Genomic DNA, 26,555 nt, shown 5'->3' with positions numbered 1-26,555 from the left:
ATTCTACTTTGTTGCTGTTCAGAATGGTCATTCATGGAGCAGAATTTGCAACATTACTAGTTCAAATAAGCTTGGTAAAAATGGGGCACATTTTCTTCACTCCAGAACTCTTGGATCAGAATCTGCTTTTTAAAAATGTTTCCTGTTTTTTGGTAGACAATTTATTCTGGGTCACACAAGTACAACACTCAAAAATAAATATGTCAGGGTTGATCTGATTACATTATAATTTCTCTTCCACATCAGAATAGGTTCTTGTGAATCATATCCTCTTTTCTTGGGGTTAAAAATATGGTAGAAAATGTTACTGTGTGATACTGGGAACTACACCAAATCAAAATCAGTTCTCTGAAATTGCTGTTTTCATTTAGGGTCATGTTAGGAAGTCTTCACTTGGCCATATGACAGTCAGTTCAGTCATTCAGTCATCAGTCGTGTCTGACTCTGCGATCTCAGTTGTGTCTGATTCTTTGTGACCCCAAAGTACGTGGCATCTGTACTTTGTATTTCAGGGACGGCTGATGTTCCAGGATGTGACCATAGATTTCACTCTAGAGGAGTGGGAATGCCTGGACCTCGATCAGCGGGAATTGTACAGGAACGTGATGTTAGAGAACTATGGGAACCTGGCCTCCTTGGGTGAGGATAACTGCTTTCCAGAATCCCTTATCCACCACTGGGTTTAGTTTCTAGAACATCTCCTGGAATTTTCTGCTTCCAACAATAGCTTCAGATCCCTGCTTTCTAGCAGGAAATGGGTATATGTGAGTTTAGATAGAAAGCCTTCATGGTGATTCTGTATGATTCTAACCTTTTTCTTCCTTGATGTAATCTGCCTCCTTCACTCTAGCCTAGTGGTGATTATATGAGTTCCATGGTATTAAACAGTGACACCTTCCTCTTAAATTCACATTTACACTACTTACTTGTGCCTTGTAGTACTTGACCAGAATCTCAGGATCTGATTTTTATGTATTTGTTAGTGTTGTAAGGGTGCTTTCAATAAAGTATTTGGGGAAATCATTCTCTAGGCTGTATTAACATTCACCCTGTGTTGTCTTCTCACCCAAATACATATTGGATTGGAAAGTGATGAATCCCTGGCAAAACAAATATTCCTTTCTCTGATGAATAGGTCTTGTGGTCTCTAAGCCGGACCTGGTCACCTTTTTGGAGCAAATGAAGAATCCCTGGGATATAAGGAGAACGGACACAACAGCCACATACCCATGTAGGTGTGAATGGATGGAGCTGATGACTCAGGTGAGAGGTCCAAGGAGCAGTGAGGAAGTCATCCTTTGTCATGTGCCTTGGGAAGATGTGCTTCAGTGGAAATGATTTTGGAGAACTCTGGGTTAATTTCTGTTGCTGTCATAGACGACATTGCCTGGCTTATTCTGCCTCTCAATCATTCATGAATTCAGCTCCATGATTACTTTTCTCATTCACAGTGAGAATTCAAATTCTCTTCTTGGCTTGTGACAACTTGCATGAGTTGGCTGCTCTTTCATTTCTTGGGGTTCCTAGGAAAACTGTGCCCATTGATGAGTAAATATAGGACATTTTTTTTTAAGTTTGTTTCTACCTCTAGACAGAAGTGTGTGAGTGGAGTTGCAAACAACTGCCAAAACTCTAGGAATAATGGGGACAGAATTTTTTTTTCTGATTTATAATTTCTAAAACACTGGAAGCTACAAATATAAATTTCAAACTCAAGTCATTTCAGTGTATAAAGCAAAACATCTGTAAAATGAGAGAATACAAATCTCAGGGTTACTTCAATGTTTCACTTTTCTTTATGTGAACTCATTTTAAATATCTGAAGTGTATTTGCTGCAATTCCTCAATGGTAAAATACTTTATTCAATTAACTCAAAGATTTTTAAAATAAATTGGCATAATAGCTTAGAACATTTTCCACCATATTTCTAATGGTTGCTTCAAACTATTAACATTTTAGATCATATAAAGAAGTCCTTTTCAGTCCTTTAAATCCTTGTTGGAGTGTAGCTGTTTTACAATGTTGTACTCTTACACAGCAAAGAAAATAAAGTATATGTATAAATAGCCAGTCTGTTTTAGATTTCCTTCCATTTAGGTCTCCACAGGGCACTGAGTAGAGTTCTCTGTGTTCCCAACATATTTTTTTAAATTTCACTTCTTATTTAATTGCTTAAGTCTTTATTAACTTATCTTGTTTGTTATCAGCTTCCCCAGACTTTATTAATTTATCTCATTTGTTATCAGTTTCCAGTGGCCCTCAGTTTCTAATTAGTTGTATGTCAATATCATTTATGATTTTTAGATACAGACATCTAATAGGATGTGTTCCAATAAAAACACAAGTGGTAAGAAGTGGATTAAAGAATTTTAAGGCGCCTAGTATTTCTGAAAATGTTTGGTGTCTCCATTTAAGACGACTTAGGGCAAAAGGTAATCCTTAGACTGCGTGTCTCCGCTTCATTTAGTGGTTCTTGTAGCTTATTATTTTGCCCCTTCCTCTGCATCATACTCTTTGTCCTCTCATTTTATTACATTTTCTGTGTTTGTGGTCTCTGCCCTGAAGGCTGCAGGATCCTAGTTCCTCTTGCTTCTTGTGCCTGCCTCTTATGGGGTCAGTTTGGTCTTGAGGTTTGTGCCCTTATCCCCTTGATGGGCACTTGATTGCTGTGACCCAAGCCTGCGCTGGATATCGAGGGGAGCTTCCCCTTTGCTCTGTGGCCGTCACTGCCCTGTCTGTGGTGGGGTCTGCTCCCTGGTTGGTGGAACAGAGCCCCCAGATCTGTTTCTGTGATTGTGATCTGTGGTCGAGGCAGGTGGGATTGGAGCACACCCACTGGGAGAGAAGCCACTGAGGATTGCTCCTCTGGGGATGTTCACCTCGGGGTGTGCCCTGTGTGTCACCTTCATGCCTTGTGTGAGCTCTCATGTCACCCCGTGTGGGCACTGCCCTTCCCCCTCACCCAACCATGGGCATGCTGGCACATGGTCCTGGGGTCTCTCAGATGTTTTCACCAGGTCACCAGCATAGATCCTCATACCCCCTTGTGTATGAGCCCACAGAGTTTACAGTTGCTAAAGCTACACCTGCTGTGACTGGGGGAGCCCTCCTTATCCTTCAGATGCTCTGTAGGGGCTGAGTTGACAAAGCCGGTTCTGGGTATAAAAGCATGGTTAGTGCAGCTGCCAGGAGAGACTTCAGCTTTTCTTCCTTAACCCTGGGGCTAGCTGTGCTTTCAGCTCCATCTGTGCGTGTGGCCTACCCACAGGTGTCTGCTCCAGAGGCTTCCCCAGAGCACAGGAGTGTGCTGGTGGTGGAGGAGGTGCATGGGGGAGGCCGTGGCTGGGGCTCAATAGAGCCCACCCGGGTGGTGGCCCTTCCTAGTGCCGGGAATGAGGCACCAACACAGGGGGAGAGGGGCTGCAATGGGCTTCTTCCCTTTGGGCATCACTCAGCTGAAGGCGCTCTGTGCTATGGTGGTTCAGGCTTCCTCCACATGCATTCCCATGTGTAGAGCTCCTCCCTCCCTCCGTCCCATCCTCTCAGGGCATTTCCTCACAGCCAACCTCAGTCCTCTGCCTGGGTCTGCTCTCCAGACCCCACATTCCAGCACCCAGCCCTTGTCTGCAGCAGTGGACACCCTCTCAGGCTGGGTGGGCAGAGCTGGGGTCAGCACCCTGTGTAGAGGCCTCACTCTGTCCTGTTCCCACATGCTGGCTGCCGTGTTCTCTTCCCCACAGAGAATGAGGCTCCCCTTCTGTCCCAACTGAGTTCACACCAGCCCCAGTGAGGGGCTTCCCTGGAGGTGGAGCCCTCTTCTGTCTTCAGATCCCCCAGGGTTGCAGGGCCCATCCCTCTCCCTCTCCTCTTCCTTCTCCTTCTTTCTTTGGTCCTACCTGGCTCAGCAGGAATCTTTCTTGTCCTTTTAGGTGTTGTAGGTCCTCTGCTAGTGTTCAGAGAGGGCGCTGTGAGAATTGTTCCATTTGCAGATGTATTCTTGATGTGTTTGTGGAGAGAGATGAACTCCAAGTCTGCCTAATCCTCTGGCATCTTGATTCTTGCGTCCCTATTTTCTCTAAATCTTTAAGGATATTCACACAGAATAGTACATAAGAAAACTTTTATTTGGTATCATTCAGCTGTGTCTTCTCACAACACCCGTGGTTTGATGTCAAAGAATCCAAGGTTTGAAAATTTAATCCAAAAAGCAAACCTAGGACTATGTGAAAGAGCTCACCTCGGAAATGAACATTTAACCAAAGACTGGAGATATACAAGGGTATGTGAAAGACTGAGAGGATGTTTATATGGACATAAAAATTGAGACCATTTCACATAATGTGGACATGACTGCCAAAAGAAATGAGAAATGTGAGTCAAATTGGGGAAAACACCCATTTCAGTCATCAACATCTGCAGAGAAGTGTATCTTTGTAAGCGATGACTTACGTCAGTTTTTGAAACATACACATTCTCTGAGGGGAAATGCAGAAAATCTGGAAGGTCATCCAGTCTCTACTCCAAATGCTCATTCAAACCACTCTGAACATTGACTTCAATTACACATACATTCAACCACGTCTGAAAAGGAGAAGTTTAAAAATGATGGGGAAAACTCACAATATAATCAATTTGAGGGATCTGTGAGCAACGGATCATTATTCTTCCACCAACAGATAGGTTTTCTCCATTCCAAAACGTGTAATGTAATAATAATGGAAGAGACTTAATTCAGCCATCACTGTTTGATACATATCGTGATAGGGTTAACACGAAACAACTTTTCATGTGTAATTACACGACTTGGGCCTTAAGTAGGAGCTCCAACCCCAATAGTTACCAGAGTATTTATGATGGAGCAAGAAACTCTTCATGCAATGAAACTGGATATAACATTGAACAAGACTCTGATCTTATGAAACATCAGGCACCTCAATCTTCAGATAAGGATTCTAAAAGTAATAAATGTAGGAATATCTTTTATCAAACATCAGGTCTTCAACTAAATAAGAGTACACATACTGGAGAGAAGACTTAAAATTGTAGTGAATATGGTGATGTTTCTAATCAGTCTTCAGAACTTATTCAACAGCGAAGTATTCAGAATGCACAGAAAAACTGCATGTGTAAGAAATGTGAGAAACTCTTTACTAACGTACTAAATCTACGTAGACATAGGAAAATTCATACAGGATGGAAAACTTTCAAATGTACAGAATGTGGCAAAGTGTTTAATCAGAGTTCAAAACTCAGTCAACATTGGCAAATCCATATTGGCAAGAAGCCTTATAAATGTAAGGAATGTGGCAAAGACTTTTGCCAGCACTCAAGTCTTACTTACCATCAGAGAGTCCATACAGGGGAGAAGTCTTTTAACTGTAAGGATTGTGACAAAGCCTTTAGACAGTGCTCACGTCTTCATAAACATCAGGTAATTCATGCTGGAGAGAAACCTTATAAATGTAAAGAATGTGGAAAAGCTTTCAGTCAATATGCAACTCTTACTAAACACCAGCGAATTCATACTGGAGAGAAGCCTTATAAATATAAGGATTGTGGCAAAGACTTTAGCCAGAGCATAGGTCTTCCTTAGCATCTGAGAATTCATACTGGACAAAAGCCTTATAAATGTAAAGATTGTGGCAAAGACTTTAGCCGGCTCTCAGGTCTTATATACCATCAGAGAGTTCATACTGGAGAGAAGCCTTTTAAATGTAAGGAATGTGGCAGACTTTAGCCAGCACTCAAGTCTTACTTACCATCAGAGAGTTCATACTGGAGAGAAGCCTTATAAATGTAAGGATTGTGGCAAAGGCTTTATTCAATGCACAGGCCTTACTTGCCATCAGAGAATTCACACTTGAGAGAAACCTTATAAATGTAAAGAATGTGGAAAAGCTTCCAGTCACTATGCAACTCTTACTAAACATGAGCGAATTCATACTGGAGGAAATCTCATAAATGTAAGGAAACCTGCAAAGGTTTTAATCAGAGCTCTCACCTCACTGGACATCAGAGAACATGTCCTGGAGGGAAACCCTAATAATGAAATAAGTGATGGAAGAGGTTTGTCCTAAACATAGAGTTCAGGAAACCCAAGTTTTTTTATGTAAGAAAGATATGGAATGATGTAAAGAAAATATAGAAAAGTATTTATAAAAAATCAAATCTAAATATCAGGAAATACATACTAGAAAGCATTTCATAAATCCTGTTTTCTGAAGTTCCTCTTAAGGAGAAATATTGTAGATAGTCATTCATAGTTAAAATAGAAAATTGATGTTAGTATGGATCACAAGATGAAGACTTGATGTTTAGCAGTGTACAGTTACTAGCTATGTATGTTTGTTTATATTGACATGATTTGTGATTATTTGAAAACCAAAATGAATGTAATTCAATTCTCAAATTACTCCATGCTACACTTCATTTCTAGTGTGCATGCAGTTATGTTTTTGATGGTTGCTACCTCAAAGATGAGAGAAGTCCTTCTATCTAGGAAGAAAACATTTATATTTTTCTCCATTATAAGATTAAGGACACAATAATGTAACATGTACAGTGAACATCTAAATGATGGTGTTTGTCATTCATGTCGCACATCCCTATAAGTCACCATGATGTAAATGTTCAGGGAATAATTCCACATATTAAAGTAAGATGTACATTTTCAATAGTTATGTCACTTGCTTTTAAAGTAAAATATATGCCAGTTCACTAAAATCTTGATGTATTTTATAGTATCAACAGAAGTCATGAATATCAGTTGACATGTTTTAATTAAAAACATGTCTGCTACCCTAGAAATGTACAGAAAACCCTTCCCAGAAAAGTCATGTAACTAGTATATGTCTTGTTTCTTAAATGATTAGCCTGCCTTTTATAACCATAGAAATCACAGTTCTCAGATCATTGTATCAAAGGAATGAATATCATTGTTTATGCTTATAATCTGTATTTTTATCAAAGTTACATAGTGGAGTGTAAAAGGTTTTATTCTGTGTGTGATAATCATACATGTTAATCAGTAAAATTGAATGGCTTCTTGTGTAAACGTTGGTGTGTAGTGAATGAAGTGTTAGCCTACCAATTTAAGGTTGCAGGAAAGAATACCTAACAAGAAACTCTTTGGTAGCATAGAAGGGTGACATCTGTAACAATTAGTTTCCTTACTGCCCTTAAGTTTCAAATCATTTGATCATGTATTTCCCATCATTTCTCCATTGTACTTTTCCCCCTCTCTGTAATTGCAGGGACATGGTGACGGTTCTAATAAGAAGGATCGTACAGAGTACTGTTGAGAGCCTCCCTGACTGCTCCGTGCTGTTACTGCCCAGCATCTGTCTGGGGAGCAGGCAGCCTGCGGTTCCTTGAACTCACACCAGCCAGTCCTGTGAGCACCTCCACTAGATGACCCCCTTCCTTGAGACCAGCAGTCTTGCTGAACCCCAGGGCCTATTCACAGGCTCCCCTTCAATGACACTCTTAGAGCACTCACCAGAATCCTAGTCCTTTTGGTCTGAATGGACCAATCCGCACTCAGCCTGGGGAGCCCACAGCATTTCATCCAGGTTCTCTTATAAAAACCTGAACCCCAATTACTGCCTCTTTCTCTGTTCAGTTCTATTCTTGACCTCACTCAGAGCTTGCTGATAATTCTCTCAGGGCCTAGAGTCATAAACTCACCTGCTTGAGTTGTCCTTTGTTCTTCTATTGAGCTAAGTAAGACTTCTCATGGGCTCATTTAAGCAAATGTAAATTTAACATTTGTCACAAGAAGAATAATTAAAAGCCATGATGGTAAAATTCTGAACTAAGATTTATAAAATCTTACCCTGTTTAATTCTTAGCATAAGTTTTTGTGAGGCTTAAAGGAACTGTTTTCTCATGGCTTTGACATACACTGAATGCAATATATAAATCTCTGAAAGTATATATGTTATATAATTTATATAACATATTTATTTATTTATTGAATACAATCAGATCAGATCAGATCAGTCGCTCAGTCGTGTCTGACTCTGCGACCCCATGAATCGCAGCACGCCAGGCCTCCCTGTCCATCACCAACTCCCGGAGTTCACTGAGACTCAACGTCCACTGAGTCAGTGATGCCATCCAGCCATCTCACCCTCTGTCGTCCCTTTCTCTTCTTGCCCCCAATCCCTCCCAGCATCAGAGCCTTTTCCAATGAGTCAACTCTTTGCATGAGGTAGCCAAAGTACTGGAGTTTCAGCTTTAGCATCATTCCTTCCAAAGAACACCCAGGGCTAATCTCCTTCAGAATGAACTGGTTGGATCTCCTTGCAGTCCAAGGGACTCTCAAGAGTCTTCTCCAGCACCACAGTTCAAAAGCATCAATTCTTTGGCGCTCAGCCTTCTTCACAGTCCAATTCTCACATCCATATATGACCACAGGAAAAACCATAACCTTGACTAGATGGACCTTTGTTGGCAAAGTAATGTCTCTGCTTTTGAATATGCTATGTAGGTTGATCATAACTTTCCTTCCAAGGAGTAAGCGTCTTTTAATTTCATGGTTGCAGTCACCATCTGCAGTGATTTTGGAGGCCAGAAAAATAAAGTCTGACACTGTTTCCACTGTTTCCCCATCTATTTCCCATGAAGTGATGGCACCAGATGCTATGATCTTCATTTTCTGAATGTTGAGCTTTAAGCCAACTTTTTCACTCTCCACTTTCACTTTCATCAAGAGGCTTTTGAGTTCCTCTTCACTTTCTGCCATAAGGGTGGTGTCATCTGCATATCTGAGGTTATTGATAATTCTCCCGGAAATCTTGATTCTAGCTTGTGTTTCTTAACAATAAATAAATATCTGAAAGTATAAATGCTAGCAGTGAGAAACTGAAAAGGAACATATGAGTGTATGTATATTAGTATACATACTTAAATTAGAAATGCTAGATCACAACTGGTCATTTCAGAATTGCAGATGATTTACTAAGAACTGCAAATAGACCTGTGGACACAGTGGGAGAACGAGAGGGGGACCAATTGAGAGAATAGCCTTGACATATATTCACCACAATGTGTAAAATAGGGAGCAAGAGGGAAGCTGCTGTATAGCACAGAGAGCTCAGCTCAGCGCTCTGTGATGGCTAGAGGGGTGAGATGGAAATCGTGGGCGGGAGGGTCCACGATTAACATTTGTCAGTTAATCTATTTTGTCTACTATTCTTGGAATTCATTTCCTTAAATGTCAGGAGGTTATGTTTTTTAAGGAACTTCCACATTGCCCTCCCAAGTGACTGCACCAGTTTGTATTCCTTCCAGCCATGTAGGAGTTCCCTGATCCCCAGGCCTCTTTAGCATTTATGATGTTATTAGTGGGCTTTTTGCTAGTTGTTATTCTGACTGGCATGAGATGATACATCATTGTAGTTTTGTTTTGCATTTCTTATTATTTAGCGATGCTGAGCATTCATTTGCCTCTTGCCCATCTAAATGATCAAGTTGCCCCACCCAGGCTCAGCAGTTGTGGAGCACAGGCTTAGTCTCCCCGAAGCATGTGGAATGTTCCTGGACCAACGATGAGGCCCGTGTTCCTTGTACTGTCAGGTGGGTTCTTAAGCACTGGGTTATCAGTCTTTTTGTTTTCTTTTGAGATGTATATATATTTTTGCAATATAACTGCTTTACAATGTTGTGTTAGATTCTGCTGTACAACTTCATCAATCAGCCATAAGCATATTATACCCACTCTCTCTTGACCCTCCCGCCCACGATTTCCATCTCACCCCTCTAGCCATCACAGAGCACTGAGCTGAGCTCTCTGTGCTATACAGCAGCTTCCCTCTTGCTCCCTATTTCACACATTGTGGTGAATATATGTCAAGGCTATTCTCTCAATTGGTCCCCCTCTCATTCTCCCACTGTGTCCACAGGTCTATTTTCTGTATTTGTGAAAATATTGTATTAATATACATATATATGGAATCTAGAAAATGTTATTGGTGAACCTATTTAATGAGCAGGACTAGAAGTGCAGATGTAGATATTAAGCTTTTTTATATTAAGCTTTCAAGGCATAAAATACATGGACGATCATTCCATGCATTTTGCTATGTGAAGGAAGCCCATCTGAAAATGCTACAAAAAGTAGGATTTTTACAACATGGCATTTTGGTGTAGGTAAATGTTCTTATGTGCTCAGTTGTGTCTGAGTCTTTGGGACCCAATGGACTGTAGCCTGCCAGGTACCTCTGTCCATGAGATTTCCCAGGAAAGAACACTGGAGTGGGTGGTCACTTCTTTTTCCAGGGAACTTCCTTACCCAAGGATTGAACCCACATCACTCGGGTCACCTGCATTGGCAAGTGGATTCTTTACCACAGAGCCACCTGAGAACATAGTTGGAAATGTAGAAGAGATTAAAATGGTCAGTGGTTGCCATGGGTTGCAAAGGAGGGGTTATGAATATCCTGAGTTCAGGACCATGAAATCATTGTGTTAAACTGTTTAAATGGACACAAGTTATTATACATTTGTCCAGACCCATAGAGTCAGTCAGTTCAGTTGCTCAGTCATGTTTGACTCTTTGAGACCCCATGGACTGCAGTACGCCAGGCCTCCCTGTCCATCACCAGCTCCTGGAGTTGACTCAAACTCACGTCCATTGAGTCGGTGACGCCATCCAACCATCTCATCCTCTGTCATCCCCTTTTCCTCCCGCCTTCAATCTTTCCCAGTATCAGCGTCTTTTCCAATAAGTCAGCTCTTCACATCAGGTGGCCAAAGTATTGGAGTTTCAGCTTCAACATCAGTCCTTCCAATGAATATTCAGGACTGATTTCCTTTAGGATGGACTGGTTGGATCTCCTTGCAGTTCAAGGACTCTCAAGAGTCTTCTCCAACACCACAGCTCAAAAGCATCAATTCTTTGGTGCTCAGCTTTCTTTATAGTCCAAATCTCACATCCATATATGACTACTGGAAAAAACCATAGCTATGACGAGATGGACCTTTGTTGACAAAGTAATGTCTCTGCTTTTTAATATGCTATCTAGGTTGGTCATAACTTTCCTTCTAAAGAGTAAGCATCTTTTAATTTCATGGCTGCAGTCACCTTCTACAGTGATTTTGGACTCCCCAAAACTAAAGTCTGCCACTGTTTCCCCATCTATTTCCCATGAAGTGGTGGGACCAGATGCCTTGATCTTCGTTTTCTGAATGTTGAGCTTTAAGCCAACTTTTTCACTCTCCTCTTTCACTTTCATCAAGAGGCTTTTGAGTTCCTCTTCACTTTCTGCCATAAGGTGGTGTCATCTGCATATCTGAGGTTATTGATATTTCTCCCAGCAATCTTGATTCCAGTTTGTGTTTCTTCCAGCCCAGCGTTTCTCATGATGTACTCTGCATATAAGTTAAATAAACAGGGTGACAATATACAGCCTTGAGGAACTCCTTTCCTATTTGGAACCAGTCTGTTGTTCCATGTCCAGTTCTAACTGGTGATTCCTGACCTGCATACAGATTTCTCAAGAGGCAGGTCAGGTGGTCTGGTATTCCCATCTCTTTCAGAATTTTCCACAGTTTATTGTGATCCACACAGTCAAAGACTTTGGCATAGTCAATAAAGCAGAAATAGATGTTTCTTTGGAACACTCTTACTTTCTCGATCCAGCGGATGTTGGCAATTTGATCTCTGGTTCCTCTGCCTTTTCTAAAACTAGCTTGAACATCTGGAAGTTCACGGTTCACGTATTGCTGAAGCCCGGCTTGGAGAATTTTGAGCATTACTTTGCTAGCGTGTGAGATGAGTGCAATTGTGTGGTAGTTTGAGCATTCTTTGGCATTGCCTTTCTTAGGGATTGGAATGAAAACTGACCTTTTCCAGTCCTGTGGCCACTGCTGAGTTTTCCAAATTCGCTGGCATATTGAGTGCAGCACTTTCACAGCATCATCTTTTAGGATTTGAAATAGCTCAACTGGAATCCCATCACCTCCAGTAGCTTTGGTTGTAGTGATGCTTCCTAAGGCCCACTTGATTTCACATTCCAGGATATCTGTACACATCCCTAAAAGAGAAACATAAAGTGAAACTAGAAACTTTACTTAATGTCTATGTAAATTCATCTGTGCTAACAAATGTACTTTCAGGTGGGGAAAGATAAGTAGGGAGATTGTCTATGTGTGGGAACAAGATGTATATGGGAAATCTCTGTACCTTACTCTCATTTCTGCTGTGAAACTGAATCATCTAAGATATTGGTACTGGTACATGCACACTAAATATTTTTTAGAATATATACTATTAGAAAACTGGATATGTTCCTATATTTAATTTTTCCTTAGTTATCCTTTAAAGATGTGAGAAAATAGAACTCTTTAAAAAGAGCAGAGAACAAACTATAATAGATGATTCATAAGCTTAGAAATACAACCATGAAGTAGAGGAGCAACATTTTTATGTGTTGAAAGTGAAAATGAAGTCACTCAGTCGTGTCTGACTCTTTGCAACCCTATGGACTGAATGAAGCCCACTAGTCTCCTCTGTCCATCGATTTTCCAGGCAAGAATACTGGAGAGTGTTGCCATTTTCTTCTCCAGGGGATCTTCCTGACCCAGGGATCAAACTTGGGTCTCCCACACTGCAGGCAGACTCTTTACCATCTGAGCCACCAGAGAATCCCTTTCATGTATTAATTTAGGGGTAAGTTCACTTATGACCTAACACTGATCCTTATTTCTTTGGTTGGTCATCGGGTAGCTTTAAGGGCATCATTTTCAAAGGCATTTGTCCCTGCACATACACACTGTTAACCCAACGTCCACTGCTGCCCCTGGTTTATTTTTAAAGAAAGCTGTGATGGAAACACCTCCAGGCCCCTGCTCTGAAGTAGGATGCCCCCCGCCTGCAGAGAGGCATTCACAGTGCAAAGCATTTTGTGAAAACCTGTGTCCCCAGGTTACAGAGGGGAGTAAAAACAACAACAAAAAACCTAAGGACTCAGGCCATCTTTGATAGAATTCTGAGAGCAAAGCCTTGCAGGAACCCAGGGCCCCCTCCCCTCCCCTCCCCCAAGGGCACAGGCACAGGCCGCACCCATTCCAGAGAGAGACCCTCCCCAGGAATCAGGCTGACATTCTTTGTTTGGAGAAGATCCCGCCCTCAACCCTGGCTCCAGAGCTCTGGGGCAGGCAGAGCTGAGGGCTCCAGCTCAGGGCTCCTGGAAGCCAGTCTTCCTGCTGCTTTGTTTCAAAAACCCTCAGAGGCGGAGCCGGGTAGCCCAGAAGTTGGGCGCATTGTTTCTTGTGAATTGTTCTGGGCCCTGCTTTCTCTAATGAGAACTCTCGGAGAGAGTGGAGAAAGAGAGCACCAAACCCAGGATGTGATTAGCATATCAGCTTAATCTTGATTACCCACTACAGCTCAGGGACAGAGGAAGTCAGAAAAGAGCTCAGAAAAGGGAGAGAGAAACAAGAAGATGTTCTCTTCTTTTTCACTGCAGCAGTTTAAGGTGAAAGAGCTGTGTGGATGCCTCTAAAGGTATTTTCTCAGCATGTATGCGAGTTTGCGACATAATATCCCCAAAGAAGACTCAGAGCAGGAGGAAGAAGAGGAGGAAATGGCAGCTTCTCAGGTAAATGTCCTGTCCCGGGTCTGGGGCTGTGTCTGCTTTTCCTCCTGAAAAGGCTGGACTGAGAAGCTGCAAACCTTTACTTCTCTGATTCCAGTTTTTCTCCCTGGGGGTTTGTTGTTATCAACTTCTTTTTTCTTTTTTTCTTATAATAATGAAGACTGGCTCTTTAGACTGCTTCTCCCTTGTGTCCCACAGCCTTTTCTTCATTCTAACCTGGCTTTCTACAGACCATGATGAATTCTCAACATGAATTAGTGACTTTCAACTGGTGAATATATTCCCTTTGTGAGAGATGAACACAGATATCTGAGATTCCTATTGGAATGTGGTTCAGTGTTGAGATCCTAGGAAAGTAGGGGAAATGCCATGATGAGTTTACATGTGGATGCAATTCAATTCTTTAGAACAGGAGTAAAAAAATGCCCTTATAAGTAGAATGAACTCAGCAGTCCAAAATTTTTCAGAAAATTTTCAGAAATGAAAAAAGTACCAGAGACTATCCTCTATATCGATAAAAAAAACCCTTACTATTATGTACTATTAGTACTATTAGTAGTATTAATGTACTATTAGTTTACAGATCATGGGAGGTATATATGTGGTGGAATTTGCATAAAACTGATATTTTTCATGATAGATTGAGATTATGGTTTTCATAATATTGCTAAAATACCTGGCAGTGATAACGCATTTTTCCATGTGCTTCTTACTCCATGACCTCAGATGTTCACTGGTTCAGGTGCTTCTTTGAAATTCCAGTGCATTTTTTTTTTTTTTCTATCTTCAAAAAGGGTCTTGGAAAGAAAAACTGAGGGATATGCATAACTATCACAGTTAATGGGGAAACTCTTTATCATCTTAGTTTCTCTTTGCTTTGAACAATGAACACTGTTGGCTAAAACAGATGCACAACTTGAGAATTGTGAGTTAAGTTTTATTTACAGCAAAATGTGGACAGCACCCCAGGAGACAGCACCTCAGATAACTCTTGAGAGACTGCTCCAAGAGGCAGTGGGGGAAGGTCAGTGTATAAGATTTTAGTGAACCACAAGTCCAGTGCAGACAAGCGCTAACTTGACAAAAGCATTTCTTCCATTCATGAGGAGCTGATGTCACCGTTCAGTGATTTAGTGCTGATTCCCTGGTGCCTCAGATGGTAAAGTGTTTGCCTGCAATGCAGGAGACCCGGGTTCAATTCCTGGGTCAAGAAGATCCCCTGGAGAAGGAAATGGCAATCCACTCCAGTACTCTTGCCTGGAAAATTTCATGGATGGAGGAGCCTGGTGGGCTATAGTCCATGGGGTCACAAAGAGTCAGACACGACTGAGCGACTTCACTTTCTTTCTTCTTCTAGATATGAAGGGGCTCCCCTGATGCCTCAGATGGTAAAGAATCTGCCTGCAATGCCTTGGTTTGACCCATGGGTGGGAAGATCCCCTTGAGGGGGCATGGTAACCCACTCTGGTATTCTTGCCTGGAGAATCCCTACAGACAGAATACAAGTGTCTAAGTGACTAAGCCCAGCACACACAGATATGAAGAGATGCAAGGACTGGGATCTTGGAATCAGTTCCTGAAAATATCTAACTCTCTAAAGACCTGTTCCACCAGATTCCCTGGAGTACAGAGTGCCTCAATGCAACCTGAACTCCCTCAGGGGATTGAAGTCAACACTTGCAGCACCACAGGGTTCATTCTCCCCAGAGGCAGATGACAAATGCCCTTGTTGTTGTTCAGTTGCTGGCAATGCTCTTGGCAAGTGCCAGTTTGTAGTTGACAATATTCACCTGTGTTTAGTAGAGATACTGGGTTTGGGGAGTGGGGGTTTTCGTCACTCAAGCCCCAGTCTGATCATTTTTGGTACGCTCCATGCTCACATCACAGACATAGTTTCATCCTATTTCTGTATTTTCAAAAATGTTTACAAGAATCATATTAGTGCTAATCTATGTTCAACAGTGTTTTGTGTGTGTGTGTGTGTCAAGTTTTAAAATATAGTTCAGTGCAAATGATGACTTCCAGGAAATTAAAAAATTCAGAACCAGAGCTCCACTTTATTTTATATTGTTGTATATGTCTGCACTCTAGTCTATTTTTAAAAATTAAAATAATATCCTGAAATATTATGAACATTTTTAATCAGGTAGAAATTATCCTGATGTTATTGACATGACAGTTTTTCTCTATTACTATTACTGAGTATGGAGTCTCATTGTAGTATATGCCTGTATGCATAAACATGTTAACATAATAACATCGATATTTTTCTTGTTGTTGTTGTTTTTAAGATTCCATGGAGAACGGAATGGCTACCCATTCCAGTATTCTTGCTTGGGGAATCCCATGGACAGAGGAGCCTGTCAGGCTACAGTCCCTGGGGTCCCAAAGAGTAGGACACAACTGAGTGGCAAACACTTTTCTTGTTTTTAGTATTATTTACAAATACAGAAATTTCTATAAACTTTCATTAGCGTTGTCTCTGTATATTTTTCTGGGTTTTATGAAAGTCTATAGTCCATACAGTGAAGTAAAATTTCAGCTCTGCCATTTAAAGAATGTCCGTTAAAATATTTGTCAAGAGATGCAACAGCAACATTATTGATTTTAAATTATTTCTGTTGAACATTCAAGACTCTGGAAAACTGTCAGAAAGATATATAGTATATACTAAATAGTTACAATGATTCTTGCCACCAAGGTTACAATCCTATTAGAGCTGTAAAATCTGTGGAACTCTTAAAGTTCAAAGTTAAGTATGAATTCTTTCCTTACTATTCTACTTCATTGCTGTTCAAAATGGTCATTCATGGAGCAGAATTTTCAACATTACTAGTTCCAAAAAGGTTGTTAAAAATGTGGCACACTGAGCCCACCACGGCATGTTTGGAGTAGAATATGCTTTTAAAAATATTTCCTTTTTTTTTTTTTTTTTGATAGACAGTTTATCCTGTGTCACATGAGAACAACACTCAAAAATAAATATGCCAATGTTGATCTGATTATTTTATAATTCCTCTTCCAAGTCACAATAGTTTCCATAGTAGTTTGTGGATCATATCTCATCCTATTTTCTTGGGGCTAAAAATAGGGTAGAAAATATTCAGTTCAGTTCAGTCTCTCGGTCATATCCGACTCTTTGCGACCCCATGACTGCAGCATGCCAGGCCTCCCTGTCCATCACCAACTCCCAGAGTTGACTAAAACTCATGTCCATTGAGTCAGTGTTGCCATCCAACCATCTCATCCTCTGTCATCCCCTTCTCCTCCCGCCTTCAATCTTTCCCAGGATCAGGGTCATTTCAAATGAGTCCATTCTTCGCATCAGGTGGCCAAAGTATTGGAATTTCAGCTTGAATATTAGTCCTTCCAATGAATATTCAGGACTGATTTCCTTCAAAATGGACAGTTTGGATCTCCTGACAGTCCAAGGGACTCTCAAGAGTCCTCTCCAGCACCACAGTTCAAAAGCATCAATTATTCAATGTTCAGCTTTCTTTATAGTCCAACTCTCACATCCGTACATGACCACTGGAAAAACCATAGCCTTGATGAGATGGACCTTTATTGACAAAGTAATGTCTCTGCTTTTTAATATGCTGTCTAGGTTGGTCATAACTTTTCTTCCAAGGAGTAAGCGTCTTTTTATTTTATGGCTCCAGTCACCATCTGTAGTGATTTTGGAGCCCCCCCCCAAAAAAGTCTGTCACTCTTTCCACTGTTTCCCCATCTATTTGCCATGAAGTGATGGGACATGATGCTATGATCTTAGTTTTCTGAAAGTTGAGCTTTAAACCAACTTTTTCACTCTCCTCTTTCACTTTCATCAAGAGGTTTTTTACTTCCTCTTCACTTTCTGCCATAAGGGTGATGTCATCTGCATATCTGAGGTTATTGATATTTCTCCCGGCAATCTTGATTTCAGCTTGTGCTTCATCCAGCCCAGCTTTTCTCATGATATATAACTCTGCATATAAGTTAAATAAGCAGGGTGACAATATACAGCCTTGACTGTATTCCTTTTCCTATTTGGAACCAGTCTGTTGTTCCATGTCGAGTTCTAACTGTTGATTCCTGACCTGCACACAGATTTCTCAAGAGGCAGGTCAGGTGGTCTGGTATTCCCATCTCTTTCAGAGTTTTCCACAGTTTATTGTGATCCACACAGTCAAAAGCTTTGGCATAGTCAGTAAAGCAGAAATAGATGTTTCTCTGGAACTCTCTTGCTTTCTCGATGGTCCGGCGGATGTTGGCAATTTGATCTCTGGCTCCTCTGCCTTTTCTAAAACCAGCTTGAACATCTGGAAGTTCACGGTTCACGTATTTTTGAAGCCTGGCTTGGAGAATTTTGAGCATTACTTTGCTGGTGTGCGAGATGAGTGCAGTTGTGCAGTAGTTTGATCATTCTTTGGCATTGCCTTTCTTAGGGATTGGAATGAAAACTGACCTCTTCCAGTCCTGTGGCCACTGCTGAGTTTTCCAAATTCGCTGGCATATTGAGTGCAGCACTTTCACAACATCATCTTTCAGGATTTGAAATAGCTCAACTGGAATTCCATCGCCTCCACTATCTTTGTTCGTAGTGATGCTTTCTAAGGCCCACTTGACTTCACATTCCAGGATGTCTGGCTCTAGGTCAGTGATCACACCATCGTGATATCTGGATCATGAAGATCTTTTTTGTACAGTTCTTCTGTGTATTCTTGCCACCTCTTCTTAATATCTTCTGCTTCTGTTAGGTCCTTATCATTTCTGTCCTTTTTTCAGCCCATCTTTGTATGAAATGTCCCCTTGGTATCTCTAATTTTCTTGAAGAGATCTCTAGTCTTTGCCATTCTGTTGTTTTCCTCTATTTCTTTGCATTGATCACTGAGGAAGGCTTTCTTATCTCTCCTTGCTATTCCTTGGAACTCTGCATTCAAATGGGTATATCTTGCCTTTTCTCCTTTGCTTTTGGCTTTTCTTCTTTTCACAGCTATTTGTAAGGCCTCCTCAGACAGCCATTTTGCTTTTTTGCATTTCTTTTTCTTAGGGGTGGTCTTGATCCCTGTCTCCTGTACAATGTCATAAACCTCAGTCCATAGTTCATTAGGCACTCTGTCTATCAGATCTAGGCCCTTAAATCTATTTCTCACTTCCACTGTATACTCATAAGGGATTTGATTTAGGTCATACCTGAATGGTCTAGTGGTTTTCCCCACTTCTTCAGTTTAAGTCTGAATTTAGCAATAAGGAGTTCATGATTGGAACCACAGTGAGCTCCCAGTCTTGTTTTTTGCTGACTGTATAGAGCTTCTCCATCTTTGGCTGCAAGGTATATAATCAGTCTGATTTCGGTGTTGACCATCTGGTGATGTCCATGTATAGAGTCTTCTCTTGTGTTGTTGGAAGAGGGTGTTTGCTATGATCAGTGTGTTCTCTTGGCAGAACTCTATTAGCCTTTGCCCTCCTTCATTCTGTACTACAAGGCCAAATTTGCCTGTTATTCCAGGTGTTTCTTGACTTCCTACTTTTGCATTCCAGTCCCCTATAATGAAAAGGACATCTTTTTGGGGTGTTAATTCTAGAAGGGTTGGTGGTGGCCTGCTGCAGGGTTGGGGGCACAGATTAACAGTGCATGCATGGGATCTTTTGAGGGATGTCACCATTATCTTCGTTACCTCAACCATAGTTTTCGATCAGATCAGATCAGTCGCTCAGTCGTGTCCGAATCTTTGCAACCTCATGAATCGCAGCACGCCAGGTCTGCCTGTCCATCACCAACTCCCGGAGTTCGCTGAGACTCACGTCCATTGAGTCGGTGATGCCATCCAGCCATCTCATCCTCGGTCGTCCCCTTCTCCTCCTGCCCCCAATGCCTCCCAGCATCAGAGTCTTGTCCAATGAGTCAACTCTTCGCATGAGGTGGCCAAAGTACTGGAGTTTCAGCTTTAGCATCATTCCCTCCAAAGAAATCCCAGGGCTGATCTCCTTCAGAATGGACTGGTTGGATCTCCTTGCAGTCCAAGGGACTCTCAAAAGTCTTCTCCAGCACCACAGTTCAAAAGCATCAATTCTTCAGCACTCAGCTGTCTTCACAGTCCAACTCTCACATCCATACATGACCACAGGAAAAACCATAGCCTTAACTAGACGAACCTTTGTTGGCAAAGTTATATCTCTGCTTTTGAATATGCTATCTAGGTTGGTCACAACTTTCCTTCCAAGGAGTAAGCGTCTTTTAATTTCGTGGCTGCAGCCACCATCTGTAGTGATTTTGGAGCCCAGAAAAATAAAGTCTGACACTGTTTCCCCATCTATTTGCCATGAAGTGATGGGACCGGATGCCATGATCTTCGTTTTCTGAATGTTGAGCTTTAAGCCAACTTTTTCACTCTCCTCTTTCACTTTCATCAAGAGGCTTTTGAGTTCCTCTTCAATTTCTGCCATAAGGGTGGTGTCATCTGCATATCTGAGGTTATTGATATTTCTCCCGGCAATCTTGATTCCAGCTTGTGTTTCTTCCAGCGCAGCGTTTCTCATGATGTACTCTGCATATAAGTTAAATAAACAGGGTGACAATATACAGCCTTGACGGACTCCTTTTCCTATTTGGAACCAATCTGTCGTTCCATGTCCAGTTCTAACTGTTGCTTCCTGACCTGCATACAAATTTCTCAAAAGGCAGATCAGGTGGTCTGGTATTCCCATCTCTTTCAGAATTTTCCACAGTTTATTGTGATCCACACAGTCAAGGCTTTGGCATAGTCAATAATGCAGAAATAGATGTTTTTCTGGAACTTTCTTGCTTTTTCCATGATCCAGCGGGTGTTGGCAATTTGATAGATGTAAAAGAAATAATTCCATAGTTCATCAGGCACTCTATCTATCAGATCTAGGCCCTTAAATCTATTTCTCACTTCCACTGTATACTCATAAGGGATTTGATTTAGGTCATACCTGAATGGTCTAGTGGTTTTCCCTACTTTCTTCAATTTAAGTCTGAATTTGGCAATAAGGAGTTCATGGTCTGAGCCACAGTCAGCTCCTGGTCTTGTTTTTGCTGACTATATAGAGCTTCTCCATCTTTGGCTGCAAAGAATATAATCAGTCTGATTTCGGTGTTGACCATCTGGTGATGTCCATGTATACAGTCTTCTGTTCTGTTGTTGGAAGAGGGTGTTTGTTATGACCAGTGCACTGTCTTGGCAAAACTCTATTAATCTTTGCCCTTTCATTCCATATTCGGTATTTACCTGGGGCCAAACTATGGTTTGGCCCCAGGTAAATAGCAGGGAGAGAACACAGCTCCACCCATCAACAGAAAATTGGATTAAAGATTTACTGAGCATGGCCCTGCCCATCAGAATGAGACCCAGTTTCCCCCTCAGTTGGTCTATCCCATCAGGAAGTTTCCATAAGCCTCTTATCCTTCTCCACCAGAGGGTAGACAGACTGAAAAACCACAATCACAGAAAACTAACCAATCTAATCACATGGACCACAGCCTTGTCTAACTTAATGAAACTATGAGCCATGCTGTGCAGGGCCACCCAAGTCATAGTGGAGAGTTCTGACAAAATGTGGTCCACTGGAGAAGGGAATGGCAAACCATTTCAGTATTCTTGCCTTGAGAACCCCATGAACAGTATGAAATGGCAAAAAGATAGGACACTGAAAGATGAACTCCCCAGGTTGGTAGGTGCCCAATATGCTACTGCAGATCAGTGGAGAAATAAATTCAGAAAGAATGAAGAGACAGAGACAAAGCATAAACAACACCCAGTTGTGGATGTGACTGGTGATGGAAGCAAGATCCAATGCTGTAAAGAGCAATATTGCATAGCAACCTGAAATCTTAGGTCCATGAATCAAGGCAAATTGGAAGCTATCAAACAGGAGATGGCAAGAGTGAACGTCGACATTTTAGGAATCAGTAAACTAAAATGGACTGGAATGGGTGAATTTAACTCAAATGACCATTATATCTACTATTGTGGGCAGGAATCCCTTAGAAGAAATGGAGTAGCCATCATAATCAACAAGAGAGTACGAAATGCAGTACTTGGATGCAATCTCAAAACGACCGAATGATCTCTGTTCATTTCCAAGGCAAACCATTCAATATCACGGTAATCCAAGTCTATGCCCCAACCAGTAACGCTGAAGAAGCTGAAGTTGAACGGCTCCATGAAGACCTACAAGACCTTCTAGAATTAACACCCCAAAAAAGAAAATATTATTGTGTAAAATTTATATTCTTGTCTAATAGCAGCCACTCTCCTAAATGAAAACCAGGTCTCTGAACTTGCTGTTTCCAGCATGGGTCATATTAGGAAGTGTTCCCACAGCAACATGGCATCTGTATTTTGTATTTCAGGGATGGCTGACATTCCGGGATGTGGCCATAGACTTCACTCAAGAGGAGTGGGAATGCCTGGACCTCGGTCAGCGGGAATTGTACAGGGACGTGATGATAGAGAACTATAGGAACCTGGCCTGCTTGGGTGAGGATGACTTCCTTCCAGAATCGCTTATCTAACCTCAGGGTTTTGGTTCCTTCATTTCTAGAATGTCTTCTGAAATTTTCTGCTCTGCACATTTGTTTCAGATCTCCGCTTTCTAGGGGAAATGGGTATCTGTGAGTTTAGAAAGAAAGGCTTCATGATGATTCGTTATGCTTGTAACCTTTTCTTCCTTCATGTAATCTGCCTCCTTCTTCTAGGTTAGTGGTAATTGTGGTATTAAATAGTTGTACCTTCTCTTAGTTTCACATTTCCGCTACTTACTTTTGCTTTAGTGGCACTTGACCAGAATCTCAGGACCTGACTTTTTTGTATTAGTTAGCATTATATAGGTACTTTCAGTAAAGTGTTTGGGGAAATCATTCTCTAGGCTGTATTAACATTCACCCATGTGTTCTCTTCTCACCTGAATACATATTGGATTAGAAACTGATGAATCTCTGGCATAACAAATATTCCTTTCTCTGATGAACAGGTCTTGTGGTCTCTAAGCCAGATTTGGTCACCTTTCTGGAGCAAATGAAGGATCTCAGGAATATAAGGAGAATGGAGACAATAGGCATATACCCAGGTAGGTGTGAATGGATAGAGCTGATGACTCAGGTGAGACGTCCAGTGAGAGACCTAACTGGGAAGGAAATCTAAAACAGAGTGGCTATATATATGTATAGTTGATTCTATGAGAATCAGTGAGGAAGTCATTCTTTGTCATGTGGTTTGGGAAGATCTGCTTCCTTGGAAATGATTTTGGAGAAGTCTGGATTTATTTCTGTTGCTGTCATAGACAGCTATCACCTGCCCCATTGTGTCTCTTTAATCATTCATGAATTCATCTCCAGTGATTGCTTTTCTCATTCACAGTGAGAACTAAAATTCTCCTCTTGGCCTGTGACAACCTGCATGAGTTGGCTACTCTTTCATTTCTTGAGAATCCTAGGAAAACTGTGCACACTTCTGAGTGACTATATGATACTCCTTTTAAAGTTTGTTTCTACCTTTAAACAGAAACTGTGTAAGTAGAGTCATAGACATACTGCCAAAGTCCTAGGAATAGTTAGGACAGATTTTTTTTTTCTTTTTTCTGATTTATAGTTTCCAATCCACTGGCAACTGCAGATATGACCTTATTCATGTCAAACTCAAGTAATGTCTTCACTGCATAAAGCAAAACCTCCCTAAAATGGGAAAATGAAAGTTTCATGGTTACTTTAAAGGTTCTCTTCTCTTTATACAAACTCATGTTAAATACCTAAGTGTATTTGTCTCAATTCCTGAATGGTAAAATACTTTAATATATTCAATTACCTCAAAGAATTTTAAAATAAATTGGCATAAGAACTTAGAACATTTTCCATATTTGCAATGGTTGTTTCAAACTGTTAAGATTTTTTGATAATATATAGAAATATTTTTATTAAGTTCTTAGTGGAGTGTAGCTGTTTTACAAAGCTCTGCTGCTGTACAGCAAACAGTATCAATTATACATATATATAGCCACTCTGTTTTAGATTTCCTACCCAGTTAGGTCTCCAAAGAGTACTGAGTAGAGCCCCATGTGTTTCCATCATATTTTTAAAGTCTCACTTCTTATTTAATTTCTTAAGAACTACCACTTTGTCAATTTATCTTGTTTGTTATGAGCTTCCCTGGGCTCTGTCTTGTATGTCCTCACTTGCTAAGACATTAGTTCTATGTCATATCATTTATGATTTTTAGATTCAAATATCTGAACATTCTCAAATAAAAACACAGGTGATAAGAAGTGAATTAAAGAATTAGTAGGCACCTAGTACTTGTGAAAATGTTTGGTGTCTCAATTTAAGAGGACTTTAAGCAAAAAGTAGTCATTTGATTGCCTCTCTAATCTTCACTTAGTTTTTATCTAAGCAGGTTTTTGTCTTACTCCTTCCTCTACAACATATTCTTTGTCCTCTCATTTTGTCGCATATTCTGTGTTTGTGGCCTCCGTTCTGCAGGCTCCAGGATCCTAGTTCCTCTTGCTCCTGGTGTCTGTCCCCTGGTGGGTGAGGTTGGTCCAGAGGTTTGTGCCCTTATCTCCTGATCTGGGCTTTGACTGTTGTTACTGTGACCCGAGCCTGCCCTGGATATTGAAGCGAGCTTCCCCTTGGCTCTGTGGCTGTCACTGCCCTATCTGTGGTGGGGTCTGCTCCCTGATTTGTGGAGTAGAAGCCCCCAGATCTGTTTCTTCACTGTGATTCTGATCTGTGGTGGAGGCAGGTGGGATTGGAGCACACCCACTGGGAGAGAAGACCCTGAGTATTGCTCTTCTGGGGATGTTCACCTCGGGGAGTGTTCTGTGTGCCACATCTCATGCCTTGTGTGAGCTCTCATGTGACCCTGGTCGGCACTGCCCTTGGCCCCACCTCAACCACGGGTATCCCGGCACATGGCCCTGATGTCTCTCAGATGTTGTTTTCACCAGCATAGATCCTCAGGTCACCAGCATAGATCCTCTGAAGTCAGGGCCCAGGATTGCATTCATCATGGAGCTGGACCCGCTGTGGTGCTCTGGGGCAGCTCAGATTCTGGCCTGGCTCCGCCCCCTCGTGTAGGAGCCTACAAAGTCTACAGCTGCTTATGCTACACCTTCTGTGACTGGGGGAGCCCTCCTTGTTCATTCAGATGTTCTAAACGGGCTGAGTTTACACAGACAGCTGTGATGGTATAGAAAAGAGTTTGTGCAACTTCCAGTAGAGATATCAGCTCGACTTCCTTAAACTGCCAGACCCTGGGGCTCAGCAATGCTTCAGCACCCTCTGTGCATGTGGATAAACTACAGACACCTGCTCCCAAGGTTTCCCAGAGTCCACCAGTCTACCCTGGTAATGAGGGGCACAGAGGAAGAGGCAACAGCTGGGTTCATGAGAGCACCCACCCTAATGGAGCCCTTCATAGTGCCTGGTGAAGAGGGGCCAGCACAGGGGGATAGAGGCTATAAACAATGGTGGGTCTTCGCTTTGGACATCACTCAACAATGGCACTCTACTCTGTGGTGGTTCAGTCTTCCTCCCCAAGCATTTCTGTTTGCAGGGCTCCTCCCTCCCTGCCTTTCCTGCAGGATGTCCCCTCACAGCCCACAGCAGTCCTCTGCCTGAGTCTGCTTTCCAGACCCCACATTCTGGCACCCAGCCCTTGTCTGCAGCAGTGGACACCCTCTCAGGCTGGGTGGGCCGGGCAGGGGTCAGTACACTGTGTACAGGTCTCACTCTGTCCTGCTGCCACAGACTGTTGCCATATTCTCTTCCCACAGAGGATGAGGCTCCCCTTCTGTCCCAACTGGGCTCCCCTAGTGAGGGCCTTCCCCGGATGTAGAGACCTCTCCTTTCTTCAGATCCCCCCAGGGTTGCAGGCCCTGTCCGACTTCCTTTCCTATTCTTTTCCCCTCTTCTTTCTTTTGCCCTGCATAGCTCAGCAGGAATCTTTCTTGTCCTTTAGATTTCCAAGGTCCTCTGCTAGTGTTCAGCTGGGCTCTGTGAGAACTGTTCCATTTCTGATGTATGCTTGATGCATTTGTGGAGAGAAATGAAGTCCGTGTCTGCCTAATCCTCTGGTATCTTGATCCTCCCATCTCTATTTTATTTTTAAGCTAGTGAAGGGTTCATCAATTTTCTCTAAATCTTTAAGGATATTCACTGAGAATCAGATCAGATCAGATCAGATCAGTCGCTCAGTCGTGTCCGACTCTCTGTGACCCGATGAATCGCAGCACGCCAGGCCTCTCTGTCCCACATCACCAACTCCCGGAGTTCACTCAGACTCATGTCCATCAAGTCAGTGATGCCATCCAGCTATCTCATCCTGTTGTCCCCTTCTCCTCTTGCCCCCAATCCCTCCCAGCATCAGAGTCTTTTCCAGTGAGTCAACTCTTCGCATGAGGTGGCCAAAGTACTGGAGTTTCAGCTTTAGCATCATTCCTTCCAAAGAAATCCCAGGGCTGATCTCCTTCAGAATGGACTGGTTGGATCTCCTTGCAGTCCAAGGGACTCTCAAGAATCTTCTCCAACACCACAGTTCAAAAGCATCAATTCTTCAGTGCTCAGCTGTCTTCACAGTCCAAATCTCACGTCCATATATGACCACAGGAAAAACCATAGCCTTGACTAGACAAACCTTTGTTGGCAAAGTAATGTCTCTGCTTTTCCATATGCTATCTAGGTTGGTCATAACTTTCCTTCCAAGGAGTAAGCATCTTTTAATTTCATGGCTGCAGTCACCATCTGCAGTGATTTTGGAGCCCAAAAAAGTAAAGTCTGACACTGTTTCCACTGTTTCCCCATCTATTTGCCATGAAGTGATGGGACCGGATGCCATGATCTTTGTTTTCTGAATGTTGAGCTTTAAGCCAACTTTTTCACTCTTCACTTTCACTTTCATCAAGAGGCTTTTGAGTTCCTCTTCACTTTCTGCCATAAGGGTGGTGTCATCTGC

The 26,555-nt window shown here is 41.9% G+C and overlaps 1 pseudogene; it reads left to right on the top strand.

Moving 5' to 3' along the window:
- Positions 1-521: 521 nt before the first annotated feature.
- LOC101905616 (zinc finger protein 679-like) lies at positions 522-24,679 on the top strand (annotated as a pseudogene).
- Positions 24,680-26,555: the final 1,876 nt, after the last annotated feature.

This window comes from Bos taurus, chromosome 18 (genome assembly GCF_002263795.3).
Source record: "Bos taurus isolate L1 Dominette 01449 registration number 42190680 breed Hereford chromosome 18, ARS-UCD2.0, whole genome shotgun sequence".
Classification (NCBI taxonomy): Eukaryota; Metazoa; Chordata; class Mammalia; order Artiodactyla; family Bovidae; genus Bos; species Bos taurus.
The sequence above is the reverse complement of the archived record's forward strand: the minus strand, read 5'-3'. Positions and strand labels throughout refer to the sequence as shown.